This window comes from Ambystoma mexicanum, chromosome 6p (genome assembly GCF_040938575.1).
Source record: "Ambystoma mexicanum isolate Mex_15411 chromosome 6p, UKY_AmexF1_1, whole genome shotgun sequence".
NCBI classification, from domain to species: Eukaryota; Metazoa; Chordata; class Amphibia; order Caudata; family Ambystomatidae; genus Ambystoma; species Ambystoma mexicanum.
In genome coordinates, this window is record NC_090935.1 from 403,156,029 (window position 1) to 403,179,891 (window position 23,863).

At 44.2% G+C, this 23,863-nt stretch overlaps 1 protein-coding gene across 1 annotated transcript in view; it reads right to left on the reverse strand.

Moving 5' to 3' along the window:
• LOC138511484 (complement component C6-like) overlaps positions 1-23,863 on the reverse strand; it is a 913,779-nt gene that overhangs the window by 114,141 nt on the left and 775,775 nt on the right. The window lies entirely within an intron of this gene.

The window sequence follows — 23,863 nt, forward strand, 5'->3', positions numbered from 1 at the left end:
CCCCCTTATCTTTGTCATAGCTCTTGCACTATCTGAAATGTCTCCTGGCCTAGTACGATAGTAGTTTTTCACATTCTTAATGTCTCAAGGCCTTATTAGAATGTCATTGTATTTTCCCTTGCTCCCTCCCTTGCCTTGAAGCACTTTTGAAATACTCTGTGTATAGGCGCTATACAAATAAAATATCAATTAATCAATCAATGGATGTTGCAGATCCTGAGGGCCTTCCTCCTACCAATATCATTTTCTATTCAGTAAGATAACATTCACTTCCCTTCATTTATATTATATTCTTTTATTAAAAACCATGCAAATGGCAGGGTTGTACCTTATAAATCATACCCCATAAGATACCATACCACACTATAATTTAACATAAAATAAGATAACAGAAAGAGAAGACCTGCGTAAATAGATTCCATGTGTGGGTGCAATAGGGAAGGACAAGTGTGACCGAATGCCATCTGCGTGGGTGTGCAAGCGCAAACTTTTTTTGGTAGATCTATGTTAATGCAAAATTATGCTGGTATTCTCTCTCTTCTAATCAGGCTCCACTTTCCAACGCGCCGTACTGAAAATATATTGCACACGTCTTCTCGTTTAAAGCCTATATGATTTTGGAACACTCGAACACATGCAAGGTATTTTCTGGCATCCTTCGTGGCTGAAAAGGGAAGATGAAGGCATGTTTCCTTCTGTCTCTCTGAGATGCTGAACAGATCCCACAGCACCACAGAATCAAAAAGTGTGTGGGCTCTGCCTGCCACTTCATATTGCTTTTGAGCAGAATCAACAATTCCCTAGCCATTTCAAGTTGCTGCAAGACCCAACAGGACTGTCTTGAACATTCTATGATTTAAAACTGCTTTGAGCGGCTGACTCGATATCGCCTGCCTGTTCTCCAGAACCTTCTAACCGTTACCCTAACTAACTCGGACTGGATCCAGTGGAGCCAGCTCACTGCTGAAGAGCCTTTAAAGCACAAAGATTGGCTCACCATCACATTTACCAAGTGCTGTACATGCCTTGAGCTAATTTCCACATTTTTTAAAAGATACATACTTACAATTGAACAGTGATGCAAAGACAATTGCCTGCATGCCCCTGTTTTCATACCCAGTGTGCCACTTTCAACCAAAGGTGTGCATATTCTGTGCATTTACTCACAGGTGGGGGTTGTTAGAGTTTTTATTAGTTTGTGTTTCATTTTAGTTTGATTGCATTCTCATTTTCTGATAGAACATTGAGTAGTTATGTCCTTTATTTTGCTCCCTGCTATGCTATTGTTGTTTTGGATGTTGCCCTGCTGGCGCACACTCTCCTGAGGAGAATAGCCTGCCCTAGGCCCATGCACTCATAAAGAGACAGGGTCTAAGGAGCATATTTTAAGAGAGCAGTAATCCAAGATAGTTTTAATTGAGAGGGAATAAAACCAGAAGCAAGACACGTATTGATTAGATTAAACGGGTAACGGAGGATAATTTCAATCAACTCTTGACTCACAGACCCCAGCATGAATTGCCAGGACAGGAAGATGGAGGAATAGATAAGGCCACAACACAGACTTGTTCTGATGACTCTTGAGTACATTGAAAAGTTGTAGATGGAAATAGATTGTCCATGAGAAGAGCATCACAGTAAAGCAATGCAGAATGAGCGCCAATTGAATCACTTGTTACGCAAGCTTCTTTCCATAAACTGGAGAATTTCCTGGGCCTTGGCAATAGAGACTGTTATCGTGCAGCACTGAGTCTGCCCTGGTTTCTATTCTAGATGACATGTGATGAGATCTGGATTTCAGGGCTGCCAGCGGCACCCATTCTGTTTGATTTGTCAGCCACATCAATCATCATTGATCATCCTACTCGCTTGTTTGGACTAACCCTAAGCGGAGGTTGTGGTGTTGTATTGAGATGGTTCAGATATTTTGAACATATCACTCTCAGTCGGCACAGAGCTCCTCAGACTCATCTCACACAGTGACACTGGTTTGGGGTTTATTAAAGCACTCCTAGTCCTTCTTTTTTGTGAGGTAACATGTTCACCATCTTGTCTCTCTGATTATCACTGCAGTGTGGCCAGGCTGCCGTGGTCTGAGGGCGCACTGACCACTGGCCCTGTGTTGCAGGCTTTCTGTCCGTACAACCTCACATGTATTTCTCAGGGGCAACACTAAATTAACCATATGAATTATTTTCTGAAAGAAGCTTATCATTCTAAAATGGACAGTCTTGTACACTCCTATTGTACTCATTCAAAATACCCCTATGAGAGAGGGAAGGGGGACAAATTGCACTAATGAGTGTTCCTGTCTGCTTTGTATTCAATCACTGAGCATTTCGGGAATATAAAAATGATCAGAGTGCTCTATATTTGACAAACACGTCTGTGATAAAAGGGTTGTATGTGTGGATCCCTAAATACATAACCGACACATGGCTTGGTTCTCATACCACTCTTCACAACACTCACTCTAACATTAAAATGTTTGTATCCATGAACCATACATACTCACTCAGAATCTTATGTTTTTGGATGTGAGGATAAAATGGCTGCAACATCAGTCTCTCAAATGGGGCTGTTTTGCATCTTGTTTCTGTAGAATTTTAGATGAGGAGGGGCTGGGTCTCAGTGTGAGCATGCCCAGCCCCGGTACGGAAACATCCTTGGGGAATTATATCTATAGACAGGAAAGGATACCCTACAAGAGACACCCAATAAACAATGCACAGAAAGGATGCACAGAAAGGATTGTACCCAGTGCTCGAGATATGATTTTGGAGTGAGAGTAATTTACTCCCACTTTTTTGAATTAGAGAGTAAATCCAATTTTAAGAGAGTAAAAATGAGTTTCCTCCTTCGCAAGAGAGTAAAAAGTGTCTGACAGCCATCCAATTTGTGTGTAGAATTAAAACTTTGTTCAAAAACAGAAGTAACAAAACAGCTTTATTTCAAAGTCGTTCTATATAATTTATTGCACCTGTGGAAAACATTTTCCCCACACAAGAACCTTGAAGATGCAAACTACCCTGCTTTATCCTCATGATATTTTGGCACAAACTCTGTTAAGAGCTACTATAGATGCCAGCTAGTTACATCGGGTGATTCATAAATCAAGTCCCTCACTCAACCAGCATCACTTCTCTGCCTCTCGGGCCTACTGTTGCTGCCTGTAACTGCCTGCTTGACCGCCACTCTATATTTTTGCTCCATCGCTCCTTCCCTTTGCTACTCTGTTTCCGGTGTCTCTCACATTCTGACGCTCTGCCTCTCACCCTTAAGTGTTGCGATGGCACATTTCTATGTCACTCTGCCTCTCCCATGTCTGCATTCTATTGTTGCTGTTTCCCTCCTATATCTTGCTCTATCGGTTGATATAACTCATCTGCCTCTCTCATGTCATTACTCTGGCTATATCTGTTTTTTTCATTTTCTCGGTTGTGGTTGCTACTCCTTTTGATTATCTTTTGTGCACTGTTTCTGATGTTATTGGCCTGACCTTCTCTAGTCTTGCTTTTCTATTTCCATCTCTTCCCACCGGCTGTTGATCCATGTTTTATTTTACTGACTCTAATGTCTCTTTTGCTCTACTTCTGTCCCTCACTCCTATTGTGTGTTTGTCCTAGTATTAACTGTGTTTCCCATCTCACTTTCTTTTTTGTCCTATCATGTAGCTCATTGCTCTCTCTTCCTGTTGCTCGAATTCCTGTTTTAGATTGTCTAGTATGTTCTGTCTCTTGCCGCCCCAACCCCCCAGCAACACCTTTGTTCTCTTGTATTGCTTAGGTTAACATTAAGATAGCACCAATAAATATCCAAAAAGCTGAAAATGCCTTTTCTATTTAAAAATCTAGTGCAGCTTTAACATTGGGTGCTCCTTTTTAGATATGTTCAAACTTTCTTTTGGCCATTAGGCTGGGAATTATAGAGTTTGAGGTTTGTCTGATCAGATGCAGCACTTGCTTGAATGCAGATGTTTTACTAACACTGTATGCCATTACAAGTAGGAGAGACCATATGAGCTGTGTATTCTGAGCCATTACAAGTATAGGAGCCCAAATGAGGTTTGTCTGTTCTGAACCATTACATGTATAGTGTCCTCATGGGATGTGCATGTTCTACTTCTGAGCCATTACAGGTATAGCAGCCTCGATAAGGTGTGTATTCTGAGCCATTATAATTATAGCAGCCTTGGAGGGGTATGTGTTCTGAGCTGTTACAAGTATAGCAGCCGAATTGAAATGTGTCTGTACTGAGTCATTACAAGTATAGCAGCCCAGACGAGATGTGTGTTCTGAGCCATTACAAGCACAGCAGCCCTGAAGAGCTGTGTGTTCTGAGCCATCACAGGTATTGCAGCCCTGATGAGGTGTGTGTTCTGAGCCATTACAAGCACAGCAGCCCTGAAGAGCTGTGTGTTCTGAGCCATCACAGGTATTGCAGCCCTGATGAGGTGTGTGTTCTGAGCCATTACAAGCACAGCAGCCCTGAAGAGTTGTGTTCTGAGCAATCACAGGTATAGCAGCCCTGGTGATTTGTGTATTCTGTAAGGACATGTATAGCATTTTGCAAAAATATAATAGCATTTGATTGCCAGCACATAATCATATATGGATGCTTAATGTATGGAGACTACATTATAATACATAACTGATTAACATTATTAATATTACTGAAATACTAATTATTACTTCTCTAACATTAAAATGCAGTCTCATATGCAAAATGAGGTGAAATCCAAGTTTTGGTGGCACTGCTGAGATTCATTTTTAAATGCACACTGGGGTTTTCTTCAGTTTGTGGAGAACAGAAATAATGCAAGCGGCAGGAAACAAAGTGAAACAGTAACTCTGGGCCTAAAGCTTTCATTGTTGTGAGTTTTCTTAGTGACAAGAAATGAAAAAAGCAGTTCATGCTGGGCTGAGAAGACTAACAGAGGTTCCAGAGGGTAGAGCGCTAGCAGTGGGACATAATTAGCTAGCGCTCCCCACACAAGATTATGGAAGAATTTTGCGCTGACACTGTGAACACAACAAGGTTGTGCAGAGGACTTCAAAGAAAGGCCGACCTTGGTAAGACAAGTGCTAAGTGAGGACCAGATAAAATGCAGTATGTGTGGCTAAGATTTTTTGCAGTGTAGGGATGTTAGGAAATCATTGCATGTTAATTTTTCATTATTTTCAGAATGTGGGAACATTAATCCATGTTTTAAAAAATATCTGCTTGTTCTGTTTTGTTCTCTTGTATTGCAGATGATGCTGTAATTAACCCATGGTAAGACTTGGTGACTTGTAAATAAGATTCAATACAAGAAGCATGTATAAAAACAAATGGGATTTTTGTGTCATTCATCCATCTGGGAATTATTTACATAAGTGATGTATAAAGCGGAGACTCATATCAGTGCAGTAGTGCATTTGCCAATTTACCAATGCAAGTAAAATAACAAACAAGAGAAAGCTAGTCTTAAACAGCTATAAAGCAGAGGTTTGTGTGCACTGTGTTGAATATTTCCCACCTTGCATGCTGATGGGAAGGTGTCTGATCTGATACATAGATCACTGGATGTACATAAGCCAGTAATGCTTAATGGCCAGGGGCGTTGCTAGGGGGGGGCTAAGGGGGCTAAAGCCCCTGATCTTTTGGTTGTAGCCCCGGATAGAATCTCAGGAGCTACAGCCAAAAGACTAGCTAGCCCCCAGTCCCAACAGTTTCGACATCAGCGTAGCCCCGGGTCTTTTCCAGACCTAGCAACTCCCCTGTTAATGGCACATAGATTACTGGCTGTACATAAGCCAGTGATACCAGCCACAAACTGTAGGTGCCGCTCTGAATAAAATCATTGGGTTCTGTTAAAGTGCATAAGTCTGGGGCTCTCTACAGACAACTAGAAGGTATTCTAATAGAAAGGAAAGGTTTGTTTTATGATGGGGTTGTAGTATAAAAAAATAAAACAATGCTCACCACTGTACCACAGAAGCAAATACCGCAAAACAAGATACCACTAAAATTACCAGCAATATAAGTTAACAAAGTATGGTCACTAAAATAGTGTGATACCAAAACCAATATAAATGCAAGACTAATTTACCGCCGAATTACCACAAATATTTTTGGTAAGAAAATATCGCCAAATCCCAAATTTACCCCAATAAAACAAAATCTCTTACAGTTCTGAGCCATTACAAGTATAGCAGCCCTCATGAGGTGTGTGTTCTGAGCCACTGCAAGCATAGCAGCCCTGAAGAGTTGTTTTCTGAGACATTACAAGTAAAGCATCCCATATGAAATGTGTGTGTTCTGAATCACTGTACATTTAGTAGTCCTTTAGATAAGTCGAAAGCTAAGTGAACTCTGTTACAATTGAATGGTACCTGCACCTTAAATGCATATCTCTGATGCAGACTCATTAACTCACCTATCAACAGGATTTGATCTAACAGGTTACACAATAATCTCTGCAGCAGGGTTATTGACCCACTGAGTTTCCTTTCCCAACAGGCTGTTGACACTGAAAGGCACATAGGTTAAGGGCACTGGCAGTTCCATGTGAGGCTTGCCTGACATAAATGGCTTGTCAAAAGCTCTAAGCCTGTTTGGACTATCCTATATTAATCAGGAGATTCATAACCAGACTTTGAAACGTGCTAGATTTTTGCTGTGGGGCTCAGTAATTGGACATGGGAGAAGCAGAAATTATGAGAAGCGCAAGACCGAGTAGAAGAGATTTAAGTATATGTCAGCAATGCCATCTTCTCACACTGTCTGAGGTAGGTGGGAAGAGCTCAGACATTGTTCTTGCTGAGTACTTTAGCTCGCTGCAGAAAATGCCAACACATGTTCATGCTTTCTTCACAGCAGCTCTGTTAAGAAATGTAGCTACTGTCCCAAAGCATAGCAGGCCTGCTATGAAATGTGGGCATGATGCAACCAGCCCTGCTGTGAATGTTTGGCATTGTCCCACGACATGTGTATAGCAGCTCTGTTGATAAATTAAGGTTCTTTGGCTGAATATATATCAGTCCTGTTGAGAGGTAACTGTACAATCTGTGCCACTGAAAATAGACACAGCACTGCATTTACCTGTATCTATTATACCTGCTTGCGGAGGGTGGTCAGAAAGGGAGTTAAAGTTCATACCACATGCCTAGCTATGCAATTAGTGTGCTTCTGTGATGAAAAGAAGACAAAGGCCCTCATTACGATACCAACGCTAAACCATGGCGCTATTAGCACCATGGTTGGTGCCGGTATCGTAACGTGTCCGCCAATGTTCAATGGGGAATTACCACCCCATTCCAAGGTTGGCGGGGCAGTAATTCCCCATTGAACATTGGCCCTTCCCTGTTCCCATTTTTGCCCCATAAGGTTCAATGGGACTGGGGAAGGCGCTAAGTACGGTACCGCAAATTGCGGTACCGTACTTAGCACCAAGGTCCCTTTGCGGGTCCCTACTTTAACGGCTGGTCGTTCAGGTCGGGTCCCGCAAAGGGACCTCGTAGTAAGGCGCTTATGAGTTAACAGCGCAGCAGCCTTTTAAGGCGCGTTAACCCATTAGCGCCAGGGTCGTAATGAGGCCCAAAGTATGAAATGCCCATGCTGCTGCAACTGCACTGCCTCTACTAAAGCGGATTAAAACCGGGGAAAATGAAGCACAAATGCAGCCCTTTTTCAGACAATTTTCATTTTACACAATACTACCTGTGTCCTAAAGCAAAGTGAAAAGCATGTTTATGATTCAAGATGCTTTAATAAAACTGTAACCTACAAATTTCAGGCAGTTGAACAAAGTGAACAAAACAAAAATTCCCTTTTACATTACTCAGAAAGTATTATCTTAATAGAATCATTAACAGAGGAGAGTCTTAAGAAAAATTAAACAGACCAGGACTCATCTGAACCTATGGATCTTCAGTAATGTGCATGCAATGGATGGGGTCACAGAATAACTACGAGTCCAAATAATCGAACCAACTCAGGAAGATGGCAAAGGTTGCAGTTTTATTAACAATGATCTAAAACAGGGAGATTACAACAGACATCAGCGGACGTTTGCTCAGCTCTCGCCAATTTTCTCATTAAACATTGACTTTATACTAAATATTCATCAGAGGTGACATAATCCTACCTAGCAAATAACAAAAACCTATCAGTGATTATAATCATAAACATCTAAGTATACATTCCACAAGGACTAGGATTGTGATTGGCTGCCCTACTGTCAGGTGGACAATTTATGCCCATGTGGAGGAGCAGCTGAATGCCTCTACAGGAAGTCCTGCCCCCATCGTGCCTATGTGTTGAAAATGGGAAATTGCCTATTCCATGGAGAGACTTTGAGAAAAGGTAGCCATTAAGAAGACCGTATGTGATGTACCCTCAGAAAGATGATAAGCTCTTGGAGGAGATCCCTTAAGGAAAATAAGAGGATAAGATGCTGGTGACATCACAAGAAATGAATGTGATACACTGAGAAGAAAGGTCAAAGAAGAAGATGCATAGACCTTATAGAATTTGATGGTGAAGTAAAGGATTGAGTAAACTTTTGTATGCGGAACGAAGAGTGCAAGTATGAAGAGCACTGCAGAAAATGCAAGTCATTTTATAACTGTACAGATGCAGTAATGCAAGTAGATTAAGTAATATTAAAGGCTGGCTATACGTAGTAAATAGACTGCAGGTGGTGCTGCCATTATATAGAATTCTTCACGTTGGTGTCACACATTTAATAAGCTCAGACCCATGAAGAAATAACGATCAGAGGGCTGTGCCGCAGCAAGGAAACAGCAGAAGATCGAGGAAAGGCCTGGAATAGCTGTCTGGCCTGGTGTCAAAGGATGGAGCAGCCAAGAACTGGTTATCTATCCTTGAAGAACAGGGAACGGGAGAAGCTGAATCAGCCCTTGTTAAGGTGCAAGAATGAGTGTCAAGTTTATTAATTCAAGACAATTAAATGCTGCAAAACAGGCCAAATTACGGTCTACTGTCACTTGAGTCAAGGATGGAAACAGGAGTTGGGCGTACCAACCAGAACTACGACAAGAGTGTGCCTATGCTCCCTTTTATTCTCAGGAGTAGTGATACTTTGCAAGGACAAGTTCAAAGACAATCTGAATGGCAGAAGGCATGAGCGATGAGAGATTTGGGATTAATTGGGCAGGGAGACACGGTCAAGTCCACCCGCTGGCACCTTGGGTACCAGCTTACGTGCTGCTAGTGAATCGAATGTTCCAGAAGTGTACAATCATGCCAACCAGTTGTAGAAAACCATATAACGAAGGGCCTTATAGTTTGATAGCGAATGGTGTGCCATGTATCTAGTAACTGATGAAGATAACTTGCACTAGGGGTGGGCAGAAGTTGTCCACCTGACTGTAGAGACCCAATCACAACTCGATCCCTTAAAGAAAGTATACTTAGATGTTCCCCTTGAGCCTATCACAATCTCCCATAAGTTTTTCTTAGTTTTACATGTAGTATGACCTCATTTATGACACATTTTTGTTATATAAATGTGTTTTTTTATGCAAAATGATTGAGAGCACGATCGAACGTCTGTTGATGTCCATTCTAACCCCCTGTTTTAGACAATTGAAAATAAAACAGTCAGAGGAGACATTTTGCCAACTTCCTGAGTCGGTCTTCTCATTTGGTGTAAGAGTTATTCTGCACCCCCACCCTTGTATGACGTGTTACTGATTAAAAAGGGCCCTTCAAGGGTTCACCTACCTCTAAAACATGTCATCTTCAACACTATAAAGTGTACTGTTTATCATTGGCTTTCAATCTATAAGATCCTTCATTATATGGCCCTCTACAATTGGTTGGCACACTCGTGCCATGTCTGGAACATTCGGTTGACTTAGCAGCACATAAGCTCATACCCAGGTGCCAGGAGGAGGACTTGATTTTACCTCCCCACCCAATTAGCCCAAGATCTCTCATCAACCAATCCTTCTGACTTGAAGATCCTCTTTCAACTTGGCCTTGCAAAGTATCCTTGTCTGTGAGAATATATGGGAATGCAGGCTCTCACTATCGTTGTTCTAGGACTCCAAGCTCAACTCAATTTCCATCCTTGGCTCATGTGACTGGACACCACGATTTGGTCTAATCTGCAGCATTTAAATGTATTAAATTAATACAACTTGGCACTCTTGGTGTTCTTTCTTTGCCCTTCAATAAGAGATGATTCATCCTACTAACATTTACTTTCTTTCAAGAATCGATAACCAACCTTGACTGCTTCTGTTTGACAGACAGCCTCACCAGGCACTTGCACGATTTCAGCTTATTCTTGCTGCGACACAATTCTCTGTCTTTCCTCTCAATGGGTTCTGGCTTTCTGGCTTACTAAAATTCATGACACCGATATCCAGTTTCTATACAATGGCGGCTTCGCATGCAGTCTATTCATTATGTATAGCCAGCTTCTATAATTACTTAGTCTACTTGCGTTTCTGCGTCTATACAATTATTGAACGGTTACATTTCTGTAGCACTTCGCACACGTGCAATCCTCTTTTCTGCATATGAACGTTTACTAATTTCTTAACTTGGTCATCAGGTCCTGTAAGCTCTATGCATTCTCTTCAGCCAGTATTCTCAGTGCGTCATGCTCGTCTCTTGTGACGTCACTAGCTTCTCTCTTTTACTCCTTTTCATATTCCTTAAGGGAGTTCCTCCCTCAGATTGTCATCTCTTTGGGGATACATTTGATAGGGTTTCCACAGTGGATACCTTTTTTGAAAGATTTGCTGCGGTATTGGCACAACTACTGGTGTCAAAACATGGCACAGTCTCAGACTTCCAACATATAGGAGGTAGGTGGAGGGATTTCCTGCAGAGGCATGCAGCTGCTGCTCTACACATCTAATTTGCTTTTTTCAAGGAACCGTGTGGATAACTAAAGTAAAGAGTGGATTTGCAAGCTGCTGCTTGCCAGGCTGTCACCAGTGAGTTCCATGATTTATGGGGTGCAGCCATCAATTGTCTGTTGAAGTGGTATGTTGAAGGAAGAATTAAAAGGGCTGTATTGACACGATTTTTTTTCATAAAAAGGCTTGATACACAGCTTTTCTGGAGGGCTGATTGTACCTCTTACAAACTTTAGCCTGACCTGTAAAAAGCTGCTGTGTTTTTAACAAACCCGGCTTCCGATATGTGGTATGGGGTCCACAGTTCCTCAGCCACTACCTCCTCACCATTGTGCAGGCATCAGGTTATTTCTGAATAAAACAGCAGGCCCATGCTTTATCTAACAGAGCTGGCATTAGCATCTCTTGTTGGTGCTGGCCTGCAGCCATTAACCAACAGGGTGGTGACTTGGGCAGCACCCAAATCATTGCTGCAGGCATATCACTGTATTGATTTGCCATGGGCAACTCTCTGCATGTTGACACAAAATCAACCCTGCCTTCCTAATCAAGATTCCAAGTCACATTAAAAAGTTCTCTGGTGTGCGCTAGGCATTGGTTGGCTTTTGAAGAAAATGAAAAGATCCTTGATGCTGAGCAGGTGCATTTAGTCCATGTCCCAAAACAGCCCAAAGCAGCCACTAGACTATTTAAGCAAGAAAATGACAGTTAACTTTCCCAGGCTTGCGTCATATGTAACTAAAAAGTAATATACAAAAAAAAGTTTTGGAGTGCCAAACAAAAATACAGGAAAATAAAGAACATAGTTTACAACTTTTCCTGTGTGGCTCGTTAATTCTATTGGAAGAATGCATACATTTGGTCAGCTAACTGATGCATTGCATTTGTATTTGTATTTTATTGAAGTTATATAGCCCTTTAATCCAAAGTGCTTTACATAAGAACAGGCAAAATACAACAAGCATGAGATGGTAAATGATTCATAACACGAAAACAGTTTAAAGAACAATTTACAACATTGCAGAGGTGAGGAGGGCGTAGGGAGGGGCAAGGTGAGCGAGGGAAAGGAAGGAGTTAGTAGGGGTAGGAGTGGGAGAAGAGGGAATGTAAGGGTGAGTTAGGAAGAGGGGAGGAAAGAGTGGGCCTATATTAGAGCAGGGATGGGGAGGAGGAGGTAGAGAGGGAAAGGAAGAGCAGTGGTAGGAGGTGAGGAATGAAGGTGAGGGAGAAGGACGAAAAGAAACGAAGGGTGCCAGGGAGGTGAGTGAAAAAGGTAAGATTTGAAAGAAGAGCGAAAGGAAGGGAAGGAGGGGAAAGAGCGGATGTGAAGGGGGAGGCGGTTCCAGTGGAAAGATCGGAAGCGGGAGGGGGCACAGGGAGGAGGAGGAGGAGAGAGTAGGAAAAGATTAGCAGAACAGTGAGAATGAGAAGGGGTATAGAAAGTTAAAAGGGAGGAGAGATAGGGGGGGCAAGACCATAGAGGGTTTTGAAGACAAGACAGAGGAACTTGAATTTGAGATGGGAGTGAAACGGGAGCCAACCTAAAGAGGAGAGAGAAGAGGAGATGGAATCGAGAGGTGAGAGAAGGCAGAGGGAGCGGATGGCAGAGTGATAGATGGATTTGAGTGGGGATAGATGAGAGGAGGGGAGTCCAAAGAGAAGGGAGGAACAGTAGAAGAGTCTGGAGAAGATGGGGGATGGGGGATGGCGGAGGTAATTAAAAGTTTAGTAGCATGAAAGGTAAGGAGGGGTCGAATTTTACGTATGTTATATAGGTGAAAGCGACAAGATTTGTCAGTAAAAGAAATGTGGTGAGATAGAGAGAGGTGAGAGTCAATATGGAGACCAAGGTTATGGGCATGGGAAGAGAAGGAAAGGTGGGGGGGGAGAGAATGAACAGGAGGGGAGGGTGGAGGAAGAGAATTGGCAGGGAAGAAGAGGAGTTCAGATTTTTCAGTATTAAGATTAAGGACGTGAGAGGACATCCAGGATTTGATAGCAGAAAGGCATGAAGATAGTTTATCATGAATGTCGGGAGAGAAAGAGGAGAAGGAGAGGAAAAGCTGGGTATCATCCGCATAGAAATGGTGCGAGATGCCAAAGGAGGAGATGATAGGAGCTAAGAAGGAAGTGTAGAGAGAGAAGAGAAAGGGGCCTAGGACAGAAACTTAGGGAACTCTGTGGTTAAGAGGATAGGAGGGGGTGGAAAAGCCACCCCAGGAGACTGAAAAAGAGCGGTTGGAGAGATAAGAACAGAGCCAGTTAAGAACAAAGTCCTTGAAGCCAAATGAGGAGAGGGAGTTAAGAAGAAGAGGATGGTCAAAAGTATCAAAAGCGGTGGAAAGATCAAGGAGAATAAGAATGGAGGAGTGTTTTGAGTAATGTGCAGAGAAGAGAGAGTTAAGAACAGAGGTGAGAGCAGTTTCAGTGGAGTGCAATGGGCGGAAACCAGATTGGGTAGCAGGAAGTAGGGAGTGGTTAGAGATGAAGGAAGAGAGTTGAGAATAGACAATGCGTTCAAGAAGTTTGGAGAGGAAGGGTAGGAGAGAGGTTTTTTGAGAATAGGGATGATGGTCGCATGTTTAAAAGGGGTAGGAAAAGTGGAAGTTGAGAGACAGATGTTGAAGAAGGAGGTAAGGTAAGGTATCAGGAGGGGGTCATTTTTATTGTGTTGGCCCTCAGAATAACAATTATCCATGTTAATTTCTTAACACTGAAATGTTAAGGACATACTGTGTAAAAACAATGAGCCATCAGATATACATTTCCCCCATGAAAGGCTCTGTCTACAAAAAAAGCGATAAGCTGGAGAGGGGGGGGGGGGGGCAGAGGTAATTGTGTCGCCAGAGCATCGAAGAGGCTGTGTACGGAATATGTATTCCTTTGTTTGAAAAAAAGGAATGATTAACTTTTTCTCTGGCGGGGAGCTCAGAGGCAGCTATCTGTGGGGACATCTTCCTGCGCTCCCTTCCTCCCCTGAGCTCCTTAGAAAGAAAAGCGTCTGAGCAGGAAGTTGGGAAAGAATCCAGGTGACAGCTGCCACATGATCCATGTGATGTCATGCCCAAGCTAGAGAGAGCAGACTGATTACCAAAAGGAGAATTGTTTGCCATAGGAAGTCAGGGAAACCAGCAACACTGGAAGTCTGCAAACAAACCTGAAATAGAATGAGAGGAAAAGTAAGGACAAGGCCTAATGGAAGAGCTATCATGTATGTATGAAAGAGTAGACGAGTTAGGCCTGATGTTGCGCAATGGAAAATGTAGTTCCAAGATGTGCATTAGAGATGGTAAGCATAGACACTGAGTTCTAGTAATTGTAGTCCAATTACCAAATTGTATTATAAATTGGGAAATGTAGTAATAGTACAACATTGTAAAACTAGGTTGTAAGAGAAGGGATGTTCTGACAGTGCAATAAAAGTAAGCAATGTTTCCATAAAAACTGTGAGAGAAATATCACCCAGGAACTGGATTCTTAGAATTGTAGTCATAGTACAAATGTATCTATGAAAGTGGGAAAGGTAGTAATAACACCAAAGTATACAATAAAAACTGTAAGAGAAAGAAAGCTCAGATGCAGCATTCTAGGTTTTGTAGTCAAAGTAAGAAAGTGTCCAATACATTTGAGAGAAAAGAAAAGCTCAGACACAGAATTCTGTAAATTGTAATTAAAGAATCAAAGTGTCTTAGAAAGACAGTGTGAGAAACAACCTGCTGATGCTCCCTGTTGGGAAATATAGTCATAGTTCTAGAGCCAGATCTGAAACATTATTGTTTCGCTTCTAGGTACTGCTTCATCTTTTTTTTAAATTGAATCCGTTTCATTATGAGTCGAGTAACAATTGCATGTTTCTAGTTCAACTACCTATGAGTAGGGACATCACACGAGAAGGATAGATACATTGAGCTGAAGGCTACAAGATCCTCTCTGAGCCAAGGCTCAACAGGCCAGGAGGTGGCGCAGCCCGGATATTTCCAGAACAGATCCCTGTTTCCATCATTCCCGCTCAGGCCTACTCTTCCTTTGAAGGCCTAGTCTGCAGGCTCTCCCTCTCTCCTGTCTCACTCTGGCCACCTCCTATAGGACACCGGACCAGCCCACCCTCTTCCTCTCTGAATGGGCTGACCTGGCCTCTTTTCTCCTTTCCTCTTCATTCCAACTCCTACTGCTGGGGGAATTTTAACATCCATCTTGATTCTCCTAACTCAGGTCCTTTCTGCAACCTATGCGACTCCCTTTCTCTCTCCATTCTACCTTCCGGCTGACGCACACTGCTGGCCACACCTTGGATGTTGTTACCTCCAGAAACATCCCTCCCTCTATCTTTCTCACTACCTCACTCTCCTGGACCGATCATTTTCTTCGCTCGTCTCACCTAAAGCTCTCTTCTCCTTTAGCACTGGCACACCCTACGCTGCCCCCCGCCTTCAAGGTAATCCGCCCCATGCAAAGAGTAACAGTGTCTGCCTTTGCCTCTACCTACTCTCCTCCTACTCCTGTGGCTGACTCCCACCCTGACACAGCCCTCTCTAACTTTCTAACTTTCACCTTTCTATTTCCAACACTCTTGACATTCTTGCCCTTGTCATGAGGGTCCACCTGAGGCCTTCCAAAAAGTGCAACTCCTGGTAGGACTCTGATCTGCTTGCCCTTAAACAAAAGTGCAGAGTAGCGGAACAGAAATGGGGATCTTCAGGTGCACCATCTGATAAACTGTGCTGCCGGCTTCTTCAAACGCACTATAGACTCTGCATCCGCTCCAAGAAAAGAGTCTATATTCAAGCTTGCATCTCAGCGGCATCCAACAACACGCCCAAACTCTTCAAAGTATTCAAGGCACTGGCCACCTCTACTGCACCCCCATCCTCTACTGCACCCACCCAGGCCATCTGCTTGGCCTTGGCCACATACTTCACACCCAAAACTCAGGACATCCTGTCCTCTCCCCTCTCGGCTGCCTCCCTCTTTTCTCTTCTCCCTCTCCCCTGTCGCACCTGAGGAGGTCTCTAGACTAGTCCGGTCTATGAAAGCCTCTTCCAAAGAGTTTGACCCATGCCCGTCTAAAACCATCAAGGACAATATTGATTCTCTTGCTCCAGCCTTTGCCGACCTCTGCAACCTCTCTTTCGCCACTGGAGTTTTGATAAACTGCTGGTTTATCAAAGATGCCCAGAAAAGAAACCATCATGCCACAGTAAGAAAGGGCTACACTGGCTGCCCCAAATACCAGTATAGCACAGTAATAGCGCATACCATACTCGGTTTAAAACCAAGTATGGTATACTCTGCTTGCTGACATCAATGTTGTTCTGCTCTCAGCCATCAATAAACCTGCATGTTTTTCATATTTTGTTAATGCCTCACCTGTCCCTATCATTGTTCTCCCATTACACCCCATGGTGCCTGTCAGCCCAAAATCCTTTCTGCCTTTCCTACCATAAACTGTAACATGACCCATGCAACTTCAGGTCATTTGTAATCCTTGCGCCCTGCCACTGGAACATCCTTCTAGCTACCTGGAGGAACTGGTCTCTCCCCGCACCTTGGAAAGAACACCAAGGAGCAAACCCTAGAGTATGGCTGTTGCCTTCTTAGTACATTGGACCTCTGAGACCTTAGCCAGGCCTACCCACTCTCAGAGCATCCATGGAGCAATAGAGATTATTGACTGGGATGCGTTTCTCTTATTGTTTCGTGTAATGTATCTCTTTCCACGTTCCCTGGTGTGTTGGCCGCGCTGTTGCCACCTTCTGCTACGTTCCTCATCAACAACCTCCTGTCTTAACGGATGAAATGCACAGCACAGCATTGCTGATAAAGTTGCCTTATTAAATCGAACAGAATAGGTTGCGTGGCTAGGTGATGCTAGTGACGGGGAGGAAACAATGGTGCAAAAGTGAGTCCACCACAGTTCTGTGCATGGCTGGATTTCTCCCCCTTCTGCTTTGCATTATTCTAGTCACGTGTGTTACCTGGTGAGGCTGTTTTTTTAATAAAGGAGGCTGTCGAATATGCTGTACATGGGGTATATATGTATTTTGCACACTGATCATAAGGTGCTCTGTAAATTACCCGCCTGTCCTCGCAATACAATCCCTACTCTGTGCAAGGTGCTCCAAGCAAGTCCTTGGTTGGAAAACATGCATTCCTGTGCTCTCCGATTCACTTCCTGAAACTAGAATCCTCCAATAGATGTGATTGAGATTCATATTGTATATACTGAGCATACAGGGAGTTTTGTTCAGAAGAACGTACACAAGAAAAGAACAGTAAGAAGTGCAATCCGAAATCAGATGTCGTGCAGCTGTGAAAAGAAATAGTGAGCAAATGACCGGTGGAAGGTGGGGAATTCACATTACAGAAACCGGGCGCATGCGCAGGCACTGATATTCACAGAGTAGAAGGTGCAGGTTAGTCGCGGTGTTACTGTACGAGTAAGCAAAGGGTGCTCCTTTAAGGTTTAGGAGTTGGAGCTTTAGCGCAGCCTTGAAGGAGATGATAGAAGTTGGGGTGTTACAACGGACACCTCGAGACTCGTTCTGAGACACGACAAAAGGACACATGCTCTTTCAAGGGGCACAACATAAGTTGTGCTTGCATGCACCAGTCCTATGTGTTTGAAAAAGAAAAAGGCACAGCAAGTTCGATTGTTCTGCTCCTTTTTTCTCCCATGTTGTTTCAGATGATGACGAAAGAGGTCCATCGCTCAATTTAGGCACTCAATTTGTCCTCGGGATCGTGAACAAAAATAGAAAGACAAATGGATCTGTTGCCATTTGTGCTTGGCTTAACTGTCAAATGAATTATGCAAGACCGCCTTGCTTTCAGTGTGGGTTTAGAACGGTGCAATGAACGCTCATTCTGAAGCAGGCCGGCTTCCGTCCTGTCTGGCGTACTTGGAATGTATGTTTGCTAACTAGATATGCGCTGCACTACCCCTGGGAGGGCTCTGCACTGACACACGTGGCATAGCCAATTACCCACAGCGGGATATTAATCTGTACTAGCCTCCCCATCTCTCTCTGAGGCATATTTCCCAAGCACTTCACGCAGCGAGACAGATTACAGAAAATATTTCATAAGGATGTTTAATGAAGGGAAAAACACGGCTAATTTCAGCGAACAGTCCGAACATCTTAAGAAAGGATTGCAGCCCCTCTAGTCATGTGATTCAACATGGGGGTTGGGGGGGGTCAGGAACCATGCTTGTCTCTTTTAACAGGTATGTGTAGAGGAAGTTTAATTGGTGAGTATAATTTATAATTTTGTGTTACAAAATCCTTGAGGGACTGGGGGGAATCCCCCCAATATACAAAAAAACTAAAACGTTACAAGGAGCTGGCCAGTGTCGAAATGTCAGCACCGGACAGCGCCATGTAACGTTTTAACGTTACAAAACAATGCATTGAAATGTTATCTTTTACATGTAAAAGTGCCTTTCCACTGAAACCAGTCCATTTATATTTTCGATGAACTGGTTTCAACGGAAAGGCACTTTTAGATTGTAAAAGATAGCCTCTCGATGCTTTGGAAAACGATGCTTTTTTTCGATGGTGTGGCATTTCGATGCTTTTTTTCAATTAAATGACTAGGAACCGTGGCCAGGTAAAGTCAGTCCCTTTGTAGATGAGGTACAGTGTAAGGATTCCCTCTAAATTCATCTTCTGATTAGGGAAGGTGGACAGTTGCTTATGAATGTAATGCGGATATAAGTGACGAAGTACTAATAATACAGGCCAACACAAACCCATATGGAAAATAGTAATTTCGTATTTTTTCATTATTTAAAAAAGAGGGATTTCTATGTTTTATGTTATGTTATGGTTATTTATTAAGCAGAACATTCACCAAAAGAGGCATCTTGGCACTACTCAGCAATAAGACAGGCAATAGCGAGCTTAGAACAGAAATGTTTTTAGCACATGCCAAAAGGAAGGAAGATTAGCTGTGTCCCGAAGATGACATGGAAGACAGTTTCACAGTGCGGCGGCTACAACAGAAAAGGAGTTACCCTCCATTTGACTGAATTTGACACTGTGGATGAGGACAAGGCAAGCATCCACCAAATGAAGTGCATGACCAGGAATAGAAGGGTGACATTTATCCTGGAGGTACTAGGCCCCCTTGCTGTAAAAGGCACGGTGTACCGAGCAAAGAGCTTTGAAATTAATATGTTGGGCTACCAGGAGCCAATGTATTTTCCGTAGCACAGGAGAGATGTGGGCATAATGGTGCGTAGAAGAGACCAAGCGCACTGCCGAGTTGTGAAGGATCTGTAAGCATTGCAAAAGATAAGCACGTTGAGCCAGGAATAAAGAGTTGCAATAGTTGATATAGGACGTGACAACGGCAGAAACGACAGGAGCATGACGCCGTAGAGGAATGAATGGAAGGACCCTGCATAGCAGTTTTAGCTTGAAGCAGTCCCCCTGACACACTGCACTAACTTGTGGCTCCGTAGAGAGAGAGGCAGACAGTTTAAATCCTAAGTCTCTGACAATGGGAAACGGGGTAGGAAAGGGGTCGAGGGAAGAAGGCCAGAAAACAGGGTTCCAAAAAGAAGAAACATAGGGAGAGGGCTGAACACCAAAACCTCAGTTTTATCACCTTTCAACTTGAACCAGTTGTTGCACATCCATTCCCCCATGGCCTCCAAACAGATCCTGAACCTGGTGGCCGACAGAGGGAGGGAGAGGTCAAGGCGAACCAGAATCTGGGTGTCGTCAGCATAAGAATCGCAAAGGAAGCCGTGGGAGAAGATGAGTTTGGCCAGATGTTTAATGTATGCATTAAACAGCACAGGAGTGATAGCGGATCCTTGGGAAACACCACAAGTGAGGGCCACTGTCTGGGAATGAAACGGGGGTGAGAAAGTGTCTGATAACAGTCCGAGAGAAAGGAAGAGAATCGGGCCAGAGTGGTACCAGACAGGCCAGCCCCCATCAGATGATCAAGGACAGCATGATCAATGGTATCAAAAGCGGCAGAAAGGTCGAGCAACAAAAAGAGCGCCAATGCTGCCCTTGCCATGTGTCCGAGCCAGATCATCCATGTTGAAGACCAGCACGCTCTTGGTCCCCCAACCTGGACGAAGACCAGACTGTGATACATGAAAGAAAAAGATTTCTCAAAAAAGGATCTCAGAAGTGGACAAAGCAAAGATTCCAAAGGGGGAGAGAAGGAAAATAGGTTGAAAGTTAACTGGAATAAGAGGGTCCAGAGATGTTTTTATTTTGACAGCAGAATAACTGTGGCATGTTTATGGGACATGGGAATCCGTCCTGTTTGAAAGGAATCATGCACTGCTACAGTCAGCTGGTAGACAATATGAGGCAGAATTTCCTTAATCATACAGTGAGGAAAAGGTTCCATGGGTGATGCTGACTTCAGTTTGAGAATGGCATTTGTAATAATCTTGGCCAAAAAAATCAGAAACGCTGACCACAGACTGGTGGGCAATGGAATTGTGGCTGAAGTAGATGCAACCAGTGACCTGCCAAGCAAATAACCAACCAGATTTTGTTAATTTTCTTTACAAGGTAGAGAGAGGGGGAATCGCACAGGCCTTGAGACGGGGAAATAGGGTGCGATGGAGTAGAGGATAAACAACGCACGTAGTGAACATTTCTTTTGAATAGTTAATCGATGCCTCTATCCGTGACGAAAAATAGGTCAGCTTAGCATTGTCAATAGCAAGGTGATAGGCAGAGGCGGCACGCACAAAATCCAATATAGCAGCAGGATCATAGCCGAGTCGCCATTTGCGCTCAAATTACCTAAGCTTCAGGTGAAGGGCACGCAGCTCATCAGAGAACCAGGACCTAGAGGGGTGGGCTTTTGGCCCGGAGTTTTTAAGGGGTACCAAAACATCGGCCACTGCCTTCAAGGTGGAGGATAAGGAGCCTAAACCCACAGAGCTGGAATTCTAGAGCACAGCATTCATTTGTACAATAATGTCGTACTTAGGTACTGAACGCCAGCCCCGACTCGGGGTAGCCTGGAAAAGTGGCAATGATTTAGTGGTCCTAATGTCCCATGAAAAAGGAACAATAAAGTGGTCAGACCAAGTGACCAGGAAGGCAGGGTACTTTATGAGTTGTAACATCCCTTACATAGTATTAGTAATAATAATAACAATAATAATGATAATTTTTGTGTTTTATATATTGCCACTATCCCTGGTAATCTCAGAGAGTTTGCTAACTACTGCGAAGGCTTGACATCTGGCAAGGGAGTAGAAGCCCTAGCTTTAAAAAAGAAAATATTAATAACAAATGTTGTAGGTAAACCACCACAGAAAGAGTGGTTTGATAACCAGATACTGTTCCATAAAACTCCATGCCATAACCATAGTGTTCACACATGCGCCACTCTCCTGGCTGAGCAGCAATACCTGCTCTCCAGTGGCACAGATCAAAATCAAAAGTCACATGTGGCTTTTTGATAGCTGCTGAAGCACAAGGCTCCTCTGCATGCAGATGCTGCATTAACATCAGCAGCTTTGATTCAGCATATCATAATAATTGATTTATTTATAGGTTATTTACAATGCACCTATAAACAAGTGTTTCAAGATGCAATCAGGCAGGGAGGGGAAAAATAGGGGAGAACAAGACAAACGATCTTACTAGGCCTAGGGCCTCATTATGACCCTGGCGGTAGGGCATTAACGGTGCGGTAGAGCTGCCGGCGCCGTTAACCCCCTACCGCCTCATTACGATGGTCTGCTTGTGGGTAGAACCAGGCGTCCTTAGCGGGTTCCGCGAGCAGACCAGGATGCTAACAACGGGCCCGTCATTAACGTGCCCTTGTTAGCATCTTCCCCATTCCCATTGAGCACGATGGGGGCTCAAATTGGAATGGGGATGTACCGGGTCCGGGTTCCTTGAATGGGGAAATACCAGGCCTTCCAAGGTCGGAATGGCCCGGTATTTCCCCATTCAGGGAACCAAGACCCGGTACCCGGTATGGGGGTAGCCATGCTGCGAAGATTGGTAGCCATGCTACCCCTAGTATCATTCAGATCATGCAAGTGCACAGACAAGAAGTGCTGGGGAGAAGAAGAGGGAAAAGTGCACCCAGTTTAACAGTGCCCTGGGTTAAGTGCAAGGAAGGCAGGGCCTTCAAGGGAGGCCCGGTGGCAGTGCATGAGGGCCCGAAGTCAAGTCCTAGGTACTGGGCGGGAGGGACAGGTGTCCTATATGATTCAGAGGAGCACCAGGCAGCCACTGAGCAGGAGGAATGGAGGATAGCAGAGGGAAGGCAGAGAAAAAAAGGAGGTGGGGAAAGGTTTGCAGGGGAGAGGAAGAGGGAAGGAAGAGGAGAAAAGGAAGTTCTTGAGAAGCTTGCAGAACTTAAGGAGGTCCGGCTCAAGGCAGAGAGGGGCAAGGAGGCCATTCCAGAGGGAGGCACCTGCAGAGGAAAGAGACATACCACCCAGTCTCTGCTTGGAGAAGCAACTCACCCACAGTGAATTGGAAGTAGATGAGCAGAGGGCTCCAGAAGGAAGGTACTTAGGAAGAGAGTGTTGGGGATAGTACAGGCCCGAGCCCCAGAAAGGCTTGTGGATGATGCAGCGGGTCTTGAACTTGATCCTTACAGCCACCGGGAGCCAGTGGAGGGCTTTCAGAGGCAGGGAGATGCTGTCCCTGGGCTTGAGGCTAAGGATAAGTCTTGTGGTCCTGTTTTGGATGAGTTGCAGAGGGCAGAGGGTAGAGTTAGGTAGTTTGAGAAAGAGGCTGTTGCAATAGTCAAGCCTAGAGAGAACCAGGGCTCTGGAGACAGTGGGATTCTGGATGAAGGTGAGAAAAGTTAGAATACCTCGGAGGCGGTGCAGTTGGAAATGGGACTTTTTGGAGATGGCCGGGATGTGTGGAGAGAAGGAGAGAGTGAAGTCAAAGATGACCCCAAGATTTTTTGCTTCACAAGAGGGTTAGAGCACAGGGCCAAGGGAGGCCAGCCGGTGTGAAAGGGGAAAGTGGGAGCAGGGGTCCCAATGAGAAGGATCTCTGTCATACCGGCATCAAGGCAGAGATCATTAGAGGCGCACCATGCCTGAATAGCAGAAAGAAAGTCAGGGATGAGCTAGGAGGAGGAGGAGGCTGAGGGTAGCCTGAAAGAAAGCTGCATGTCATCTGCATAACACTGAAAATTAGAGGAAAAGGTAGAGATCAGGTGGGCCAAGGGGGTTAGATAGACATGGAAAAACGAAGGCGATAGGATAGATCCCTGGGGAACACCACATGGTGAGATTGTGATGAAGGAGAGAAAGGACCCGAGTCAACCTGGGAAGGTCGGTTAAAGAGGAAAGGGGTCAGCCACGCCAGAGCCTGATCCATGATGCCCAGGAAATATTGGAGACAGGTGATCAGGATGTTGTGGTTCACTGTGACAAACGCAGAAGAAAGGTCAAGGAGGATGAGGCCAGAGAGTTAGAGTCAAGGTTAGAGAGCAAATCTTCATGGGTCTTCAGAAAGAAGAGCAGTTTCCATGCTTGTGGTTGCTCTGGTGGTCATGGAGACAACAAACAGATTAAGTGTGGAGGGTTAGCTGGAAAAAGGAGTAATAGAAATTGGGTGATAGTTTGCCAGGATGGAGGGGTCAGCAGAAGGCTTTTTGAGCAGGGGTTGCACAACAGAGTGCTTGAGAGGAGAGGTGATTGGTTAAGGCTGGAGGGAGAGAGTCAATGTTGTCCTTAATGGTTATAGAGGGGCAGGGAGACACCTGTTTGGATAAGACTTTTATATACCAGACTTTTCAGGAAGCCTAATCAGGTGTTACAGGAGAGAGGAAGTAGAGGAGCAGGGGAGAGAGATGGCCAAGGGGGGCATGAGAGAGGTAGAGGGAAGGAGGGGATTGGATGAGAGTGAGGAAAGGATTTCCTGGTTTTTGTGGTGAAATGAGAGGCCAGGGCTGAGCAGAGGGCCTGTGTGGGTGTGCTAGAGGAAGATACTGGAGTAGGATTGGCCAGCTCCTAACAGATT